This window comes from Peromyscus eremicus, chromosome 5 (genome assembly GCF_949786415.1).
Source record: "Peromyscus eremicus chromosome 5, PerEre_H2_v1, whole genome shotgun sequence".
NCBI lineage: Eukaryota > Metazoa > Chordata > Mammalia > Rodentia > Cricetidae > Peromyscus > Peromyscus eremicus.
Window position 1 is genome coordinate 21381328 of NC_081420.1, and position 22471 is coordinate 21403798.

The following is a 22471-nucleotide window of genomic DNA, read 5'->3' on the forward strand; positions in this document are numbered from 1 at the left end:
TACAATTAAATAGATTGTATTGTGAGCGCGGGGGGTGGGGGTGGGGGAGTGGTGGTCATTGTTCACTTCATTTTCCTTTTATGTCTTTCTGATTTTTAGTCGGGATAAACAAGGGGACGCTCGCCCTCTTTGCTCTTCACTCCCTGGTCCTGGAGGAGCAGATTATTTCGGAAGATCAGCCTACTTTTCCAAGCCCCCTTCCCCAAGTCAGTCAGTCAGTCTCTCTCTCTCTCTCTCTCTCTCTCTCTCTCTCTCTCTCTCTCTGTCTCTCTCTCTCTCTCTCTGTCTCTCTCTGTCTCTCTCTGTCTCTCTGTCTCTGTCTCTCTGTCTCTCTGTCTCTCTCTGTCTCTCTCTGTCTCTGTCTCTCTGTCTCTCTCTGTCTCTGTCTCTCTCTGTCTCTCTGTCTCTGTCTCTCTCTGTGTCTCTGTCTCTCTCTGTGTCTCTGTCTCTGTCTCTGTCTCTGTCTCTGTCTCTCTCTCTCTCTCTCTCTCTCTCTCTCTTCTCATCTTAGGTGAGAAAGATTCCATAAGGAGTTAGCGAGGAAGGAAAATAAAATAATAATGATAAGAGAAACAGCAACAATAATAATATGGTTTTGTGAGGCGCATCCTTATTTTCCTAGTATCACTGATTAGAAGTACCCCCCAACACATACCCCACACCCCAATATTTCTTGTGTCCAGCCTCTCCTTGGTAATTGCCTGGCTATAAAGACGGATCTTGAGAAATGGCAGGAAATGAACACCAGGGGGCGATGAAGAGCTGCGGGGCTTATGTTTTAAGATAAAACAATTAAAGCCTTGGCTTCTAAATCATTGGAAACAACCTGTGGCTGAGCAGACAGAAGGGCAGACAGAGGGTAGTCAGAAGGGCAGAGAAGGGAGCCTCGCATACGAAAGAGGGGTGACTGTAGGGCATTCCACTATTCCCTTCCCTGGCTTTCCAGAGTGGCCCCGTCCCCCTTTGCTTCTTTATTTGGGCAAACGGGTGCTCTGTGCATGTTTAGGAAGCTACAAGGGCAATGTGGAGGGGGGGGGGGGGGAGGACCTGCCTATGCTAAATAAGTGGATCAGATCATACCTCACCGTTTAATAACGTGTTGACATTTTCCAAACAGTTTCCTGTCTATTTTACCATGAAATACTCCCTTCCCCCGGGTGCCCACGGGTTGTTGAGGTACAGGTGACAACATGCCTTAATGAATAAAGCAAAACACACACAAAATGTGTAGGCCTTTTCAATAAGCTTCCCTTTTCAGGGGAGGAAAGGGAGGACCCCAGAATGCCCATAAGCCTGGAGCAACACACAAGATCCACTCAGAGTGGCTTCTCTCTTAAGATTAAATAGGACTGTACCAAGTCCTAGGGATGCCACCAGAAAGACCCCTCCTCCATCTCATCTTTTTTACTCCAGTCTCCCCTGGGAGTAGATGCCAATATAGACTCATTTCTAATACTGGACCCACACAGAGAGATTGAATGCAACCATTTCTCCACCTCTACAATCAGAAGGCAGGATTTGATAGCAATAGCCAAGCTGTAGACAGGCACATGCTTAGGCCCCTTGACCTCCCTGGAAACCTCAGCAAGGGAGACACACCAGAGCATCAGCTCCCTAGTGAACTCTGTCCCTTATGAGGCACTGTACTAAGAGCTGGCAACACTGGAGAAGCAGGAACCAGGAACCCTCCCACACCTACACCTGAGGCCCAGGGCCACTGACTGCTCTCTGCCTCGGCTTTGCTTACCTCAGCCCAACCCCCAGGGTAGCCAAGAGGTGACAGCTACCCCTAGAACTGGGCCCCAACAGGAAGCCAGCTCTGCCCACCCCAGCTCCTCAGAAGACCTGGAGGAGAAGAGAGCTGATGTCACCTTCCCAAAGTCCAAGCTTCCCACCAGCAGGAGAAAGGTAGCTGGGAAGCATGCACCCCCGCAACACGCCCCCGTCCTCTCCTGCCCCCCCCACCCTATACACACACACACACACACACACACACACACACACACACACACATCCTTTCCATCGTCAGGACCACCACCCTGGAAATGCCCAACCTAGTTCTCAAAGGTATCCTCCAGTGTCTAGCCTGGGCTATCCTTCAGTGCGGGAACCCCTGCAGATACTAGTGGCCCCAGCATCAAGGGGAGAAGAGAAGCAAGTGGGAACTGCCCAGGTCTTCCTACTGCCCACCCTCCAATTGTCTATCCAGTACCGCTCTGTACACAACACTCAAAGTAGAAATGTAAACTTTGGCAGCCACTCTCTCCGACCCTCCTCTTCTAAAGCTCTGTGAAAGCAAATTGTAAATTAAAACAATATATTAGGCCTGGGAGGGTCTCATCTTTCCAGGTATAATGCTGCCTTTTATGTTTTGTCCTAAATTCCCTAGGCCTCTGTGTGTACATGCATGTGCACCTGTGTCTCTTTTCTGTGTGCTTGAGACAAAGTGTGGACTCTGCCTCTCTATCCATCTCTCCATCTCTGTCCCTTACAGCAGCCCCCTGCCTCTTTTCCTGCCATGGAAGGAAGTGGGACTCCTCATTCAAGGCCAGAGAGGGAAGCTCTAGTCTACTCTAGGCAGCTTCCCAGATAAAATTTTGCCAAGTATCAAGGGGAGGGGCGGACAGTCCCATCAAACCAGTTTGACCAGCTAGATGGTCCCACCCACCTCCACTTAAAATAGAGAGGCTAAAGACCTGAAGGAAGGAATAGACGTGGATGGAAGTTTTCTAACTACAGGGGTGCCTTCCCTACGCCCATGGCACTCTCCAAAAAACTCCCAGGGAAATGCTCCCTGCAGCCCACCACCCTCAAGGAGGGAGAAAAGAGGCGAGGAAGATGGGTTTTCCCTCCCATACAAGAAAGAGCTCCTTGTTACTCTTATTGTTCCTGCTGGAGATGTTACCCTTGAATGCGGGAAACTGCTTGATAAAGCTGTTTTTATGTTTTTCTTTCTGTATCTTTGGCTGCATATTAATAGATAGCTATAAATAAAACACCCTGAGCTCCAAATCCAGAAACTACACAGTAGCAGAGTGTATTGTTTTTAGCACTCTTCGACTTTGGTCTTTCTCAACTTTTGCGTAACAAAACTTGCAACTTTGCCAAGCCAATAAATTTGGTGTGAGATGTTGCATTTTGTTCAGGGAAGAAAATAACCCTGCAGTTGCTTGACAACAGATGGAAATTAGCTTATTGTGGGCAAGGTGAAGCTATGCAGACACTGAGCCTGCTTTAATCCTCTGTTGGCGACTGCTCTGTGGACAATGCTTTTATGAAATGCTCTACATTACAGTCATTGTGCCCATGACACACTGCATGCACGTGGTAGCTGTGAACAGACCAAGTTTCTGTCTCCCTTTAGTCCAAAAACTAATGGTGAATAGCCCACAGGAAATAGGATGGCCCGAATCAACTCATCTAATGCATTAAAAAGAAAAAGAAGAAGAAGAAGAAGAAGAAGAAGAAGAAGAAGAAGAAGAAGAAGAAGAAGAAGAAGAAGAGGGCTAGGTGTGGTGGCACACACCTATGATCCCAGCACCCAGGAGGCAGAGGCAGGTGGATCTCTGTGAGTTTGAGGCCAGCCTGGTGTACAGAGTGAGATCCAGGACAGCCAGGGCTGTTATACAGCGAACGCCTGTCTTGAAACAACAAAAAAAGAAAAAAGTACAAAGTGTAATTTACATTTAGTTTAAAAGATTGTGTGAAACTCTCTGACCTAGTATTTCTGAAGCTCAGTCACCAGGAAATCTCTTTCTCAGTTTTTTTTTTCTTTCCTTTTTTTTTTTTGCCATATTTGTGTGACATGTACATTTTCTTGATATTTTGTTTTTAGCAAAATTGTTTCTTTTACTTGAATAATTTTAGGAAAGTGTGTTTTTATATCCTTTGGTGTGTATGTGTGTGTGTGTGTGTGTGTGTGTGTGTGTTTGTGTGTGTGTGTGTGTGTGTGTGTGCATATGTAGGTCTAGATAGAGGATAGAGGTGATATCTGGCATCTTCCTCTATCACTCTCCATGTGATTGACTGATTGATTGATTGATTGATTGATTGATGCAAGATCTTTCACTGAACGTGGCTCTCACCCTTTTGGCTAGGCTGGCTGGCCAGCAAAGCCCCAGGACATACCTGTCTCTAGCTCTCAGAACTAAGGTTACAGACACAAGCCTCCAAGCCTGGCTGCCACATGAATCCTGGGAAATCTGAACTCACGTCCTCGTGCTTAAAGATGCAAGCACCTTACCCACTAATCCATTTTCCCAGTCTAGAAAATTTTATAACACCACTATCCTTAGTAATGGATATGGTTTAATACATATGGAATATTTAATCATTATCTGTTGATTATGGTTTTAGGAAAAAATGCTCATCCATAACCCATGCCCCACTATACCAACTGTGGCATGTCCATCGTTCTTACTGAGTCACCGTTCCGTCCACTGTGACATCACATGGGTTATTGAGGATTAAATTCGTTTCTCCTCTCTGATTCTGTTTTCAAGCCAAACACCAAATATCTTCTATCCAAAATGCTCACAAGAGTGCCACCTCTCCAAGAAATAATTGCTCTAGCAGAAAAGAGAAAAACAAAAAAACTCACATCTAAAATGTCCCCAGCTCACAGGTCCCCAGGTGCAGTGACTTGATCACACCAGGGGTTCACATCTGCTCTGAATTCCTTCGCTGTCCTCATCCTTCTCAAACTCACACATCCAATACAAGTGTCAACTCTCACACACTCTCAGGCACACACAAACATGTCCATTTGAATGGGAGCAGAGTAATAGGACACATGTCACCAAAGAGAATGACAGCCACTGTCCCCAGGCTCGTCTTCTGTTTGAATCTTGTGCATGCCATTTGGAAATGAAGTGACTTTGATATAGAGAATAATGAGAAAACTACTTATGTGGAATGGAGAGGTGTCACTTCATTAAGTGGAACGTGGGGGGGGATAGTTTCAGCAAGCTTTCCTCCATATGTCTGAAGGGGGTGGGATGCAGATGGGATGCAGATGGGATGCAGTTTGTCCTTTCTGAAAACATCAGGACATTTAGTTCCATTTGTGGTGATAGGAGATGAGGTCTTTGTAGGTGACTAGGCTACTAATGGAGATTAGGCCTTTCTTCAGGGGAAAAGATGTGAGTGTTGTACAGCAAGGCTTCCTCCCGTGTGCAAACCCTTCCTTGGTGGCCTACTGTTCTTCCCCCTTCCACTGGAAGGTGAAGCAGCACTGAGCATTCCTCAGAAGCCTGATAGACGTTGGTGCCATGATCTTGGCCTTGCAAACTTTCAAGACCATGAACCAGATAAAACTCTGTTTCTTATAAAGCAGCATACACTCCACTACTCTCTTATAGCACCACATGGGATGACTAACAGACTGTGTTTTATTTTTTCTTGAGATGGGATCTCATGTAGCTCAGGCTGATCCCGAACTTTCGATATAGTGCAGGATGAACCTGAACTTTTGACACCCCCCCCAGGTTCTGGGATCACTTTTGTGCACCCACATATCCAGTAAAGAACTGAATCTGGCCACCCATGGTGGGTGAACCCTTTTAATCTCAACACTCTGGAGCAGAGGCAGGTAGGCCTCTGTAAATTCAAGGCCAGCCTGATCTCCACAGGGAGTTCTCTCTTGGCCTCCCACATGTTGCCACACCCAGGTTAAAACACATTTTTAAGATGGCCATTCCATTAATGATTGTGTATTTTTTTAAAAAAAGTTTATTTGATGTCTCCTCTATAGTGGCAAAAAATAAACAAGAGCTCTTCCGTCTTTCTCAAGTTTTTTTATAATAAAAAGCACTTGGTATCATGCTAAAATGTGCATCACCGGCCCAGGGTAGTAGACAGAAACTGATTCCCTTGAAATTCATTTTTCATATTAGAAACTGAAAATCAGAAAGCTTCTTTTATTCAGCTTCTGTAATTTAACAGACAAAAATGTTAGTGATCCACAACTTGGTGACCAAGGTAGTTCTAAGTTCTTTGTACATTCCAATGAGAAGGAAAGAAAGACATATTTGTCTTCACAAGCCAATAGACCAATAAGGGTTATTAAAAACTGCCAGGCATAAGCAACACAGGGCTGGGGGGGGGGGCTTTCCTAGGAACAGAATGTAAGGATTATGGCAAGAGACAGTCAACAGATCAGGGATAGAGAAGAAGCCAGGAGTGGGGAGCATACCTGTAATCCAGCACTTGGGAAGTGGATGTAGGAGAATCAGAAGTTCAAAGTCACCCTCAATTGCATAATAAGTTTAGACTGTGTGAGATCCTGTCTCTAAAAAAATGAAGGAAGCAGGGGAGAAAGAAAAAAAATAAGAAAGAAGGACAGACAAACTGAATCACCAAAACAAAGAAGGAGTCTGGAGGAGAGAGAAGGAGAATGTGGGGAGGAAGGGAGGAGTTTTAATGATGTTTGGTTGCTGGGTTTACAGTTTCAGTAAGAGCATACAGCTGCCAGTGGTGATGGATCAGGAGTGGGGTCTACATCATGAACATGTCTGCAAAGTCTGGGCAGGATGCAGGATGTCTCTGCTGTATACTTTCACACTTCCATTCTCACAGCCAAAGATGACCACAGGGGCCAGCAAAGGAAAAGAAGGTGGTGGAGAAAAAGAAGCCACAGTTTCCTGAGGACCTTCTTCCCAGAGCATCAACTCAGAGAACTTGACAGTTCTCTCTGCAGACCATGCCACTGGTCTAAGTCTGGGTTTTATTTGTGTTTTCAAATAATGATTGAAAATGACTCCCATGTTTTGCAAATCTCATTCTTGGAGTCAGCTTTTTGCCCGGGAAAAAAAAAATCACTACAGAGTTTTAGAAAAGTTCTCTAGCACCCCTTCATGAGAAAAGAGTTAGTTAAAAAAAAAATTCAATTCAGAATTTCTACAGGATCTACCAACAGGCAGTTCAAAGGCTGCTCTCAGCCTAAACTGTAAGTCGGGGAAAAAAAAAATTCCTCCTCAAACAATTACTTTTTGAGTAATATAAATATGCAGATGAAAAGAACAGAATATTTTGTGCTGGTTGTCATTATAGAGAAGAAATGGGCTAGAGAGTGAGAAACTTCTTTAAAGGGACATTTGGATTCACTTTAAAATGCAGATTTAATTCCACAAACTCCAAAATACATTTAACACTAAGGGTTGTGTTTGAGTTGGCATTTTCTCTTTTTTCCCATTTGTTCTTCTAATGAAAGAAAATGGGGGGAAACATTGGGGTAGTTGCAAGAACTTTCCTGGAAATTAATGTCTTTATGATTTTTTTGTAAAGCTTGAAGCATACTATTACTTAACGTTTATTGATTATAAGTGTTTCCCTACGTGCAGTTTTTACCAAGGTCGGTCATAAAGGCTTTGATTACATGCCTTCCCCACGCAGGACTTGTGAGAGCCAGAATGCAGACAGATGCAACTGTGTTTGTACAGTTTTAGTTTGTCAATTCACTTCACAACAACGTGGGGAAAAAATCCAGTGAAATAAAATACAGAACATAAAGGGGAACTATTTGCTTGTGGCTAGATGCAAGGCCTTTGTGGGACTTCAGGGAAGTCCCATTGGAGGATCACTTAAAAAGAAAGAGAAGGAGGTAGAAGAGAAGGAGGAGGAAGACAAAGAGCAGATGGGCCACCCCGTCCCCTCCCCAGCTCTCTCCTTTCCTGGGATGTGAATCAGGAGAAGGGCACCGTAGAGCGCCTTGGAAAACGAGGCTGTTTGTGCGAGACACAGCATCTTGCGACAAAGTGGGACGGATCTCATGACAGCATAGTCACTTATTTAGACTTTTTCCCCCTAAACTTGTTTCAAGATTAGTCAGGGAGGGATGACAGTTTTCCAGATAAAATATTTTTACAGCCTTGTATCTGCCCGCCCCTCTGCCTGTTCCCTCTCCCCCAACATCCATTCTATTTTTGTAAGCTATCTAGAAGAAACTATCTTTCTGGACTAATGACCAGGTCCCTGCACCCACAGCTTCATTTGACCCTACCCCTTCTGTCTCAGCCTTCCCCCTTTCAGAGAGCCGTTTAACACTTCATGACGACTTACACACAGCAAAATACGACAAAGAGCGGGAGTCCCCAGATACACAGATTTCCAACCAACCCACAGATCCTCTCCCATGTGGGGTGTGTGCGTATTTGTGCACGCAAAGCACGCACGTGAGTGTAGGAGTAGTCACCAATATGAAGGCCATAGAAGGACATCAGGTGGGCTCCTCTGTTGTTCACTGCTTTATTGACCTCAAAACAGGGTCCCTCACTGAACCTTTTGGGCTCGGCTGGCTAGAAGGAGGTTTCAGGATCCACATGTGTTAGGCCTCCAATGCTGGGGTTACAGGCCGGTGGTGCCATGCCTGGCTTTTATGTGAGGACTGGGAATTTGAACTCAGATCTACCCACACCATCTCCCTAGTCCCCAACCTCTATTTTTCACTGATTATCATCCTCTGTACAGGCACATAGTAGACACAGATTTTTTTATTCTCAAAGATTGACCAGAAAATAAATACCCAGCACATCCTTATTGCAACTATCCTTTTTCTTTTCTTCCAGTGGGATCCTTTGGAATACTTTATGTCTTTACATTAATGATGGTATGTTATTAGTTTCAAACCCTAGATATAAAATACCAAGAAACAAATATCAATAAGCACTAAATCCTCCAAACTCCTACAGGGGGTTTGTTCCCTTCTAGAGGAAAATTCATGAAGGAAGAGCAGCTGCCTCCATATAACAAGGGATGTCACCCAGTTACTTGGAAGCTGGGGTGAGGGAAATAGAACATTCTGTCAGAACCAAAAAACAGAACTTAGCTAGAAAAAGTAAACAGTCTATAATTTAGACAGAATGTCAAATTTTGATAACACTCAATTCTGAGGAAAGTGAAACTCTTAAAAGGACATTGTCCAAATATAGATTACCCCACACAACAGGAACTAATGTCTGCTCTGTGAACAGCTACCCTCCTTCCCTTCCTCTCCTTGTTCCCATTATAAAATGAAGGAAAACAGTGGATTATGTATCTTTAAAAAAAAATCTCCCTATGAGGTCAGAGGACACCCTCTGGTGTCTTTTCACTTTTGTATTTTATTTTATTTTTATTTATTTATTTTTTGAGACTGTCACCCCGGTACTACAGTATTTTACCACCACATTTAGCAGCTGACCCACAAGCTTCAGGGAGTCCCCCCATCGCTGCCTCCCATGCCACTGGAGGAGCCCTCATGCTTCCAGGGCTAGTGCTTCGCCCCTGGTCGTTACCTTAAAATTGCTCAAATGAAACCGTTTAGCTGAGGCCGCATGACAGAGATTAGTGATGACTGTATCAACTTGAACGTTTTAAGCAGGGGATGTCCGAAGGTCTTTTAAAGTCAAGGATACAGAAAACGGAGAAAGAGCAAGATACCGCAAATGCACTGTGCAGACGAAGAGCTGCAAGGTCGGAGGACGAAAAGCTCTGCCTGGGATTTCTTCCTGAAGCCGACTGAAGGAAAAGAACTTACTGTCAAAATCGTCCCAGCGGAGACCCTCAATCTGCAGTCACAAACCGAAACGCGGGTCTCTGGAAAAGGAGAGGTTGGGCTGCCGGGAATAGGCAGCTCCAAGGCCGAGCTTGTCAGCTTCCCAGATCAGACTGAGCATGTGAGACTCATGGATGAAAGAGGCAGAGGAAAGCCCACGGAGAAAATGAGATTCTGAGACGTGTGTCATTTTGCGACTTTTTTTTTTTTTTTGTCGTGATTTAAATATTACAGAGTGTACTCTGACAATCCTAGATAGTGTGGTCCACCATACATCTAGCTATACCCTGTACGAACTTAATGTGATGATGAGGTTTAATAATATCCAGCACTGAAAATAAATAGATTAATTTAATTAAGTAAAACTTACTCTATCACACATATCTGGAGTTAATAAATTATAAAAAGGAGGCAGCTGTCTGAGTGAAATGGGTCCCTCTAGATTTGGTTGCCTATGATTGTTTCTTCACTATTATCTAGATTTTTCTATTGGAAAATACCTATAGAGATATCAAACCAGTCCTACATACATCAGAAGACTAAAATGCTCGAATGAGGGGGCTGGAGAAGTGGTTCAGCAGTTACGAGCACTTTCTGCTCTTGAGGAGGACTTCAGTCTAGTTCCCAGCATCCAAATGAGGTGGTTCATAACCAGGAAGAACTCCAGCTCCAAGTCTGATCTAATGACTGGCCCCTTCCAGCAGCATCCATAAAGGCATGTATACACACACACACACACACACACACACACACACACACACACACACACACACGCAAACACATAAATAACACACTTAATTTTAAAAATCAAAAGTAGTTTTTTATTTTAAAAATGCTTTTCATTGTCCCACTTTTCATCAAAAACTGTAGCAACTAGCTTTCTTTTCTCTTATTTGGCTGCAGAATGACTTGTTTACAAACAGATTAAAGGCATCCTGAACATCTGCACTTGATTACGTCACACCCTTTGCAGTACCCAGCCCTCCCCACTTGCCTTTCTTTCAACAAACAGTATTAATGAGAGTTCTCCCTGCAGCTACATGAGTTTATACATTGCTGGTAGTTTTTTTCATTTTTTCTTTAGCATTGTTTGGTTGCACTTTATTTATTTATTTATTTATTTATTTATTTATTTATTTATTTATTTATAAACAAGGTCTCATGACTCAGACTGGCCTCAGACTCAGTACATAAGTGAGGATGACCATGAACTTCTGATCCTCCTGCCTCTACCTCCTCGGTGCTGGGATTATAGGTGTACACCACCACGCCCAGATCACGCAGTGCTGGAAGTAAAGCCCAGGGCTTTGTGTGTCCCTAGACTTAGTCGTACTTTATTATGTCCTGTGTTCAGCTTCTCATTCTTTTTGAACACCTTCCCTCAAACGTGTTTCTGGAGGACTCTGCCTTATTTTGTGGTCGGCTTTCTAAGAAGCCATGGTGTTGGGGTTGGGGGATTTAGCTCAGTGGTAGAGCGCTTGCCTAGCAAGTGCAAGGCCCTGGGTTCGGTCCTCAGCTCCAGAAAGAAAGAAAAAAAAAGAAGCCATGGTGTCTACTGTCCTTCATTGTAGAGTTCCTTCCTGTGGCTGTGGAGAATGAGACACAGCAATGAAGGATGTGGAGAATAAGGCATATCAATGAATTGTCCTAATTTTGCTAGACAATTTTTTTCCTATCCAGTTCCTATGTTCCTAATGACACTTTCCTATAGATGCGGGTTTGCAAAAAACGAACTAAAAATGCAAAGAGAGATGGGGAAATGGTTGAAAAAACAGTTCCCCGACTTAGCAAAATCTGTCCTATCAGCCTCTGACCCTAACCTCTGACCCCTCTTCATCCTCTTGGTCTGAGCTCATCACCTCCCTGCTGGCCCCAGTTCCTTTTCTCTTGCTGTCTACACAACATTCACATCTCTGGTTAGTCTCAGGAATAGGCCCATCTTCTCCCCTCCCCACCTTTCCCAAAACCCACATGCACTGATGGAACTTCCTTCTCCGTGTCTGGTCCTGGTATATTGGGAGGGGAAAAAAAACAACAATGAACTTGAAATACAAGAAGTGGTGAATTTTAAAGCAAGCATGATTCCTAATCTCTTTAGATCTTTAGTTAGTGGGAGAGACAGCCAAACATGAAAACACCCAAATAAAAACTGACCCACATCGCTAAGGAGCATATAAGTCGATTTTATAACCACGATGGCTTCCTGATGACTATGCAGGGAGTTGAGGAGCAAGCAGGGCCAGGGAGAGGAAGAAAATAAAAGCATAAAAATTCAGGTGGAATGGTAGTAGCTTTTCAAAATACAAGCTGAGCAATAAAGTTGATAAAGGACTCCAATAGGCTTTGGTGGGAACATTTTGAACGCAGGTTCTTCTACAGTTCATCCGTTTTTAAAGGAAAAGGAAATATATAGTGTATGTAGTATCAGAATGGTATATGTGGGAGTGACCTAGTTTAAGAAGGGACAGTGGTCAGCCTTCAGGGGTCATGGAGCCCCAAGGAGCTCCCTTGAGCTGTCCCTGTCATGTTGTAAGGACAGGTACCAACCACACTGCAGTCTCTCCTTCCGTTCAGAAAATTGGAAGGAAGCAGCCAGCCATGGAATGGCCAGAGAAAATCAAAGATTTCTGAGAACTTGATGTGATTTGATGAGCTGTGACCCTAGGGAAATGCTCACTAAGGTTCTGCTAACAATCATTATAAAGAATAAGGCTTGCTCACAAATTCCCTGAACTATAAGTTCCCAGGCTCACCGGAGCGTTATTTCAGAGCTAAATCAGATCTCCCATTTCTCCTAGATCCCTTCTAGAGAGATCTTAGTGGAGAGAAAGAGGATCGATTTAAGCCATGCAGTTTTCTAACTCTGTAAATATTCCAGTAAAAGTTTTCATGGACATGGGAAATTAGACGTATGATCCATATTGAGATATGGAGATAACCCACATTTGAACTCAACGGAGTCCCAACCCATTGTTGTTCATCTTCAGGTTACCAAGAATCAGGAAGTTTAAAGGAAGACTCCTAGGTTTGTCTTCCTAGCGCTGCCTCAGTCACACAGCACTGTGGGAAGAGTACAGCCTTCGGGGCTCCAGAGCATCCGGGCTCTGATGTCCCAGGCTCTACTTCCTCATATGCAGGTGCAGTTCTAATCTGAGGTTAGCACCTTCCATTATTCTCTTCTGAGGGCACCACCCTGCCAGGAGAGCTGCCAGCTCAGTCTCTCTCCCAGACAGGCTCACTCCAAGTTCTGGGATTCCCCCAGTTTGCCCCTTGGCACCGTACTTTCTTCACCAAGGAGATGTGCCTTGGGAAATTCTATCTACTTCCATTGCTTTGGACTTCAAAACCTTCATAAACTAATGCCCCAGTGCCCAGATCTGTTTCTTACTAAGTGTATAAGTTAAGGGGGAGCTATTTATCCCTTTTTTCTGTTTCTTGACAATAGTAATGAAGAGATAAATTCTTACACTATTCCATGGCTATAAGGACTGAATGAACTCATATCCCTAAATCATGTGGCATAGCATTGGTACACCGTTACTCCTCAATTCATGTCAGCTGCTGTTTGAACACTCTTACTTGCCCAAACTGGAAATCTAAAGCCACCCTTGACACCTGCGTCCTGTCTAAGCCTACCTCCTAGTCCTCCTCAGTCCTGTCAAGCACGTTCTCTGGGTTTGTTTCCACTCGTGGGACTATACAGAAATAAAACAAAAACCAAAAACCAAAACCCTCTAGTTTCCTGCCTTCAGTGTGCCTTTCTCCATAGACTATTCACTGACAACCATGTTAGCCAATTCTGTAACTAATTAGACATTTCAATAGGGAATGCTGTGCTCGTGAAGACAGTAATCAATTGTAATAATGAAGAAATTATGCCAATGTCCAATTATTTGAAACCCCATCTTCAACACTTATCATTTTAATAGGAAGCTGCCCAGAGCAAGCAAAAATATTCCTATGCTTACATTCAAAGTGCTGACGCATTTAGATTTACAAAATACAAAGTGAATTCTCTTTCTTCCTGCTTTTAAATCCTTCATCCATTTTCCACAGCCATCTAAATAAATGGTCCACATCAGCCTTGCCACGCAGCTCCAAGTGTGTAAACAGAGTCCTTAAACTTATCTGGCCCACTCTTGCCTCAGGGAGTCCTGACACTTTTCTCTCTGTCTAGAGTGATGTTAATCCTACACTTTTTGCATCATAGTTTGAAGATGGAATATTCAGTTTGACTTCTTGGAGGAAGTCCCCTAAACCCCTCCATCGATGTTGTGACCGGGTCTAGTCTAGCTGCCTATACTATCCCTTGTCATCTTTGACTAAGACAATGTGTAGGCACCCCTCCTACATCCTCCTGAATAACTCTGCACAGACTTCTTGCACAAGACTTATTATACCTGATTACGATCACCCGTTGTTCACCGCCTCACCTTCTAGACTGTAAATTCCTTTGTTCAAAGGAATGCACATCATCCATCTTTGTTCTTCCAACTTCTGCAGAGCAACTTGCTTTTAGGATGTCCTCAGGATAACACCTCAAAATTCAAACTGGATGCACAGCCTGCGTAAGGCTCTCAGCACAATGCCTGTACAAACAGCCACATAGGCCCCTTCTCTCTCCCCTGTTAAAACATGCCAGCTGAACAAAAGTTTTCCTTCCTTGAAAAGATCAAGAAATGAGCAGCATCTTCATGTGAATAATATAACTGCTTATATGTTGGAGCTCTGCCTGTCCATTTGGGTGTTTGCACTCACAAGCACACGTTCTTACACACACATGCTCCAGCTAACTTCATCTCTGGAAGTCCTTACTGCTGTTATTCAGTTAACTAAAAAAGAAGACTGACTCAGAGGCAAGTCCTTTGCACATCCGTCACATGGCTACTCTAACTTTTCCAAAAATTACATTCCTTTAGTCTACCTGAGAGTATAGACATTAAGTGAGACATCAAGCATTTGCAAAATATAGTGTGTCTATAAATGCATAAAAATAGTCAATTTTGGAGTGGTGCTAAATGGTCAATTCCAAAGATTAGGGAAAACAAAATTTTAATACTGCAGATCTCCCACATCAAGCAAAACATGTCTGCTTTAATCTTGAATTTGTAACAATAAAAATACACATAACCAGGCCAAGCCGCTCCCCTCAAGAATTCACGCCAAGACTGTATCTGATCTCTGTCCTGCCTCTTGGGCGAGAAGAGACTTCAGAGCCAAAAGTGACTCATCGGCACAGCGCTTTCTGTGTGCCTGTGTGACAGGAGGAAGCATGTACAGAAGGGAGGTAGCAGGGCTACAGGTGACAAATCGTCCTATGAGCTGGCCGTCTTGAGAAATCCTTGGGAAACCCCGTGGGTACCACAGGAGGTGCTGTGGGATAGAAGCATCTGAGAAACATGACGTCTCAGTAAATTCCCAAACAGTGAGATCCCTGAAGTTCACGCCATGGGTCTTTCAGGTTAGGTACCTGCAGAAAGAAGAATTCAGCAAGTTTTCCAAAAGCCAGAGCCCAGCTCTCCCACAGAAGAGCGTAACTGTACCCTAAAACCAAGGCAGATTAATATTTGCTAATTTTGTTTTGGAAAACGATCTCCTCTGAGCCTCAGTTTCTACAAGAGCAGGCAGGATAGGATGCCTGACCAGCTCTCAGGAAAATGGTGTGAGGAAGATGTGAAAACAGCTGGCCCCGAGCAAGAGTGTGTATGATTTCAGTACATTCTGGAAATATTCATGGGCAAGCTTTAAGGACAAGACAGTGTTCTAAATCCAGCATAGGTACAAACAGTAAAACCCTGTTCTCACAGGCTTCTGTTCCGATTGGGAGAGGAACAGAAAAAACTGGGGCCATTATGAAACAATTATTTGCCGAGTCAATTATAACTTTTCCATCAGGGAATGGCGCTTTCCACTCTTATTGAAGATTTCCTATGATGTATTAAATATGCCTGTGCTGGCTAGTTTTACGTCAACTTGACACAAGCTAGAGTCATGTGAGAGGAGGGAACACCAATTGATAAAATGCCCTTATAAAATTGATCTGTAGCCGGGCGGTGGTGGCGCACGCCTTTAATCCCAGCACTCGGGAGGCAGAGCCAGGCAGATCTCTGTGAGTTCGAGGCCAGCCTGGGCTACCAAGTGAGTTCCAGGAAAAGGTGCAAAGCTACACAGAGAAACCCTGTCTCGAAAAACCCAAAAAAAAAAAAAAAAATTGATCTGTAGACAACCCTGTAGAGCATTTTCTTAATTAGTGACTGATGAGTGTCATCCCTGGGATGGTGGTCCTGGGTTCTATAAGAAAGCAGGCTGAGCAAGCCATGAGGAGCAAGTCAATAACAACTCTCCTCCCTGGCCTCTGCATCAGCTCCTGCCTCCAGGTTCTTGCCCTGTTGGAGTTCCTGCCCTCACTGCTTTTGATGATGAACTGTTATATGGAACTGTGAGCAAAATAAGCCCTATACTCCTCAAGTTGATTTTGGTTGTGGTATTTCATCACAGCAATAATAACCCTAAACTAAAATAATGCCTAATGTGTTTTGACACACCATGGGACTCTTTGATAATGTTTAACCAACTAAGTCATACAGCCTGCCCCTGAATTGTAATATCTGCTGAAAAGTCAAAGCATTTAACCTGAAGGTTTGAAGTTGCTCATCACCCTACATGCCTTCCAATGTTATTAATTGTCTACATCTGAGTGAGATCCATTAAAGATTGTATCTCGAAGTCCAACTTTAGTTGGCCCAGTAAGACTTAGGGCATGCAGTGTACATACTCCTAATATACCAGACAAAAGACAGATCATGTTAGTCACAATGAAAATGCACCAAGTAACTGCTCCAAATAGCAGTTGTGTGTGTGTTTGGGAGGGTAGTTCTGGGGATGGGGGGAGCAGGCACACTCATGGTAAACAGGTAAGTAGGAGATAGAGATGACTCTTTGGCTGTATGACCACTTCGCACTTCCCCTTAAAGTCAGTGATTATTTTTATTTTGTTTTTCATACCAAAGACTTTCTCCATAGTTTCAGTTTTCTGGTAGATCTGAATGGAAGAGCACTTACCACTGAAAATCAGCAGTACCCAGGGGTATCACCTGATCCACAGGAAGCCACTAAAGTCCAGCCCAGATTGGGTGAGCTGGATGTTAACTCAGACCTTCCAAATGTACACACCCCAGAGCTATTTTTAACATGAGGGAATATGCTGATAAACAATAGCTTAAAAATAAAAAGCTCAGCCAGGCTGTGGTGGTGCATGGTGCATGCCTTTAATCTTAGCACTCAGGAGGCAGAGTCAGGCAGAAGATCTCTGTGAGTTCGAGGCCAGCCTGGTCTATAGAGCGAGATTCACAACAGGCACCAAAACTAACAGAGAAACCCTGTCTCGAAAAAAACAAAAAAAAAGAAAAAACTCTTGTCTACAACCATAGCTGCATCCCCCATCAAAGAAGATAACACGTCTCATTTAGTGCCTTAAAGTACCTGTATTGCCATAGTTCTTGAATATATGCAAATCATCTAGATATTTCCTAGTATGCACCTGTTGATTTGTATTTTTAAAACAGACTTTTATGTGTATAAGTGTTTGTTAGCGTGTATGTATGTGCAGCACAAGTGTGCCTGGTCTCCACGGGTACCAGAAGAAGGCACTGGATCCCCTGGACCTGGAGTTACAGGAAATTGTGAGCCACTATGTGGGTGCTGAGAACTGAACCTAAGTCCTCTGCAAGAGCAGCAAGTGCTCATAACTGCTAAGCCATCTCTCCAGCCCTGTATCATTTTTTTTAACTTTGAGATAGAGGGAGAGGGAGAGGGATGGGGGGGGGGAGGGAGAGAGAGATTGAGAGAGAGAGAGAGAGAGAGAGAGAGAGAGAGAGAGAGAGAGAGAGAGACTTTGTCTTCCTCAGCATTACTGAGAAAATACTGTTTCGTAAGTGTCATTCTGTGCCCTACATGAGGACCTACCTATAGTTCAGGAATGAACCATGATGTCCCACATCACATATTTCTAGTATGTGAAACATAATTCCACCCGTCATTCCATAGGCCTACCCCTGCTTTCTACTTCCCTTGAGTATGACTTAGAAATGCCTCTTTTGACTCTCTTTCCTCCCTGGACCAGGCAAGGTAACCCTCTCTATCCCCATCCCACGAGCACCACTTGTCATATCTTAGTACCTAGAACACTGTATAGTCTTCATGTTACTTGTCAGCATCCATTATTGGACCGTCAGAGCCTTAGCAGGCTGGGCTGCATCTTCTCTGGATAGCCATTTACTCAGCGGCATTCAAGGGCATTTACTACAGTTAGACTACCACCCTTCCCATTGCGTTCTTCCTCTGCTCTCCTGCACGCTCACCCTTCTCCATTCCCTCAACTCCCTTCGGCCACAGCTGCCATTCAATGGAAACCTTTGGGGGATATCCTCTCTACCTGTTTTCAAAGACATCTTTGGCACATATTACAAAAGAGTATGACTCAATAATTTCCAATTCTCTTCTTTCTTCACATTTGTTCTGAACTCATTTTTGCATATTGAGGAGGCAAGATGCAGGAAATGGTTGTCTCTTTCCTAAGCTCTTCCCATGCTCCTCTGATTTCCATAACCAACACCCAGATTCCAGCTTCTCTTCCTCACCCATGTGCCCCACCCCCCAAAGCCCAGTCTATAGCTGGAACAATGAATGAAGACTAGGACCAAAAGTTGGCCTCCTTTTCCAACATTAGTGGATTCTCTGGGGAAAAGTTCTGTCAAGTAGTGACCAGTCTCTGAGTCAACGGAAAAAAAGGGGCGGACTCCCTTAATCTTGTTTCACGACAACCTTGCGCCACCCCCTTGGAGTTTTCATGGAGTCTTTGGTTTCTGTTCCCTTCTACTTACACCCTCCATTTACCCAGCCTATGTCCTCCTTTCCCCCAGCTTAATCAGTTAGGGCTTAAAAAAAAAAAAATCTGAGTCGTTACCATGGGAATAGACAGCTAAAACACCATTGTCATTGGAAAGGATAATGAAGCCAATGAACATGCTAGCATATTTGTTTGTTAGTGTTGTCATGATAAAATACCCAAGACTGAGTGACTTATACAACAGAAGTATTCTTAGGAAGTCCAAGATAATGATGCCAACTGTGCTCTTTGTTTTTCGAAGGTCTCTTTCCTTGGCTTATAGATGGCCACTGCTTCTTTCTGTCCTCTGATGGGCATCTTTCTGTGTATGTACATATCATGAATCTCTGTGTCCCATCTCTTCTTTTTCTATACGTGTGAGTGTGTGGTGTGTGTACCTGTTCATGTGTGGACATGTTTACATGTAGAGGCTGGAGGTTGACTTCTGGTGTCTTCCTTGACCACTCTTCAGCTTATTTTACTTTATTTTATTTTATTTTTGAGATGGGGTCTCTCACTGTTTCTGGAGCTGACTGCCCAATGTGTATGAGGAATCTGCCTGTATCTCCCTACTCAAAGTCCTGCGATCACAGATGCATGCCTCTGCACCTCATTTTTTTGTGGTGCTGGGAATCTGAACTCATGTCCTCAATATCACTTTATTGACTAAGGCATCTCCTCAGCTGCCATCTCTTCTCCTTATAAGGACACTAGTTACTAGGTTAGGCCCTGTCCTAGTGACCTGTTTTAACTTAGTCACCTCCTTAAAATTCTACCTCAAATGCATCTCAGTAAAGGTTGGAGAATGTTAGTACTTTAACTTGGGGAATTGGGGGACACAGCCCAGCCCATATAATGGTAGATTCATATTTTCTTTTCCCATATTTTTATCTGTATGTTCATGATATACATGCACAATTGTATCTGTGTTTGCATGTATGTGGTCATGCATGCATATGTGTATGTGTGGAAACTTAAGGTTGATGTTGTCAGTATTTCTTGATCATTTCCTACATTTTTTAAAATGAGGCAAGGTCTCTTACTGAACCCAGACTCTTTGATACAGCTAGTACAGGTAGTCATCTCATTCTCGGGAATCCCCTGTCTCCACCATCCAAGCACTAGAATTACAGGCAGGCCACTATGCCTACTCAACACTTATGTGGGACACTTGAACTTCAGTCTTCTCACTTGTGTAGCAAGCACGTATCTACTGAGCAATTGCCCTAGACTTTACATTTTCATTCACTAGGTCGCAAAACTTACAACATGTCAGGCCTGGCTTGGCATCATCCAGGTCTAGCCCAAAGCTGCCTGCCAGCTGGTCAGACCTAACATCCTGGCCTCTGTTGTTGCTGACATCTGTGGAGCCCCTTCCAAAGCCCCACTCTACATTCACTCTGCTTTGTGAGTTGTTTAAACTTGTAATCAGACTAGGTGCTGTCGTCCTTTATTCTCTTTCTCTTCTTGGTGTGTCTGTTTCAATAACTAGAAAACCAGTGTAAGAATAGTTAAGGTTCCAAAAGGAAATGCCCAGTTAAGAAATCACCCAGATACTGAGTTCTAGGACAATGATGCTGTTCCAAAGAGATCTGGACACAGTCAGAGAAGACTGCCCTGGTCATCTTCTTCTCTTACCTCCTTCTATACTGTAGCTCATCTTCTCGGGTTTGCCTCATCTTCCACCTTCAAGGACTCTCCCAGGCCATTGCTTTCTTCTGCTCTGTTTCTGTCGATTATATATGATCAGCCCTATTACATATGAGTTTTAGCTTCAATGGGCTATTTTTTAAGGCTCACATGTTAAAGGCTGGGTGTCTAACGTGATACTGAGATGTGGTAGAAACATTAGAAGGTGGAGACAAGTGGAACGAAGTCAAATAATTGTGGACATGCCCTTGAAGACTGTCCGTTCCTCCCGCCCTCTTACTCCTTCTCTCCTTTTTCTTCTGTGCCCTGTCCTTCCTGGATACTATATCAAGAGTAACTTCCTCTACTACATGTTCCCACAATGACATACCGTCTCAGCAGCAGTTCAAAAGCAATGGATCCATGTGACCATGGGCCGAAACCATGAGTCAAAATGAACCTTCCCTTTTCAAAAGTTAATCATAATAGATATTTTGCTATAGCAACAGAAAATTGGGTAGCATAATATGCTTTTATCATTTTTTAAATGTTTATCCCTTCTGGACCATGGCCTAAAACCCACTAATCCAAATTACACACACACACACACACACACACACACACACACACACACACACGGGACAGAGGGAGAGAGAGAGAGAGAGAGAGAGAGAGAGAGAGAGAGAGAGAGAGAGAGAGAGAGAGTATCAGAGAGATAAAGAAACTTTGTTAAAACTTTTTTTTTTTACTAGAGCTATGAATTCAAGTCTAAGTATTTTCTGAACACCGGGTCCTAATTGTCATTTTCGGCTCCTAATGAACTGCTTCAGGTGTCCAGATTTCTTCTGTCTCTAGAGCCACAAGAATCCATTCACAAGACACATGAGAATATCTACACTATTACCAGAGCTTGAAATGCATTTGAAATTCACATAAGTGATTACTCTTCATTCATTACTACAGAGTCATTAGAACCTCCTAAATGTAACAGATAAATAGCTAGCCAAGTCCTGTGGGTAGAGTAACATTTGGTTTCTTCATGGAAACATTATTAACACCATTTTAATGAAGCCCAAAAGGAAAGAAATCCAGGAGCTTCTATCAAAAGCAAAGACAAGTTAAAGCTATCTCAGCCCTCTCCTTTCTATTCTGCTTGGAAATCGTGATGGTGGAGCTATCGTCTCAAATGCAAAGGTCAGTCCATGCAGACAACCTTTGAGAACTGTATTCCTTCTTTTTTAGCTAAATCTGGAAAGAATATTATACTAAAATGAAGTATAACTGGAAGAGGAAAACACAGCAGGGAAATGAGAGGAGTCAGAAAATAGAAGGATCGTGAAAGATGTCCAGGATAATCTATTTAACCCTGCCTCCCAAGATCCTACAGTGTTTGTCTAACTTCGGGCTGAGTATCAATAACATTCAAGTTGATTTATGGTCATGACAAAGTTTTCTGTGAGAAGTGGTGACAGAAGTCCAGAAAGGATTATCAAGAAGATGGAAGTCTCCCTGTAGACAGAGCATGGTGGGCTGGACAATGTCAATGGGTGAAAATGGAGCTGTTTTGTGAATGTTCAGCATCCTGGATGAGGGCAGAGGCAACAACCAGGTTTTAGATGGGATTTTGTTCTCCATTAATAATTCACATCCATGTATCTTTTGGACTAGATTATTTTGAATGTTAATTCATCAAGATCTCACTTCCTCAGGTTTTGTTAGGTGTGTGTCAGAAAATGTTTGAGACAATTTTTTTTTAAAGACTGGCCAAATCATGTTCCCTAAATTTACCAAAAACAGTATGGTTAGCAGGTGAAATTCAGAAGGTACAGTGTAGAAATAAATCGCTCAGAAATCTGGAATGAGGTCATGAGCTGTTTCAAGAATGAATCTCTCCAAACCATCTTCATCATAATACACAGGGTATTCTCTATTATCTACAAAGACCAAATTTGGGCCAAAGAAATATTAAAAGTGCAAATGAATATAAGATGTAGGATCATCTGTCAATAGTTTTTGTTTTTTTTTTTAAACTCTACAGATGATTCTGTAATTCATTTTGCATAATTACCCAGGAATAAGAAAGCACGCTCTAGCATCTTTATATTCCACAACCTCACCCATGTTGAAGTATGTCCAAGGTTAGAAATAAACATGTGAAGGACTAGGAGAACAAAGGTGAGAGAAGAAGAGACTTTGGGGTAGTGCACTGAACACCTTCTCTGCATCTACTTCTGAATCATGCATCCTTTCCACTTCTTCTGCGGATCTCCGCTGATTTACCTTTCTTTTCATCCAAACTCACAATGTTTTCTGCAGATTTTTGTCTCAATCCAAGACTGAGCATCAAGTCAACACTCAGCTAGGATCTACACAGTCCTCAGATGCTGCCACAGCAGCTCTTTTGGGGGCACACAGCCTGTCCC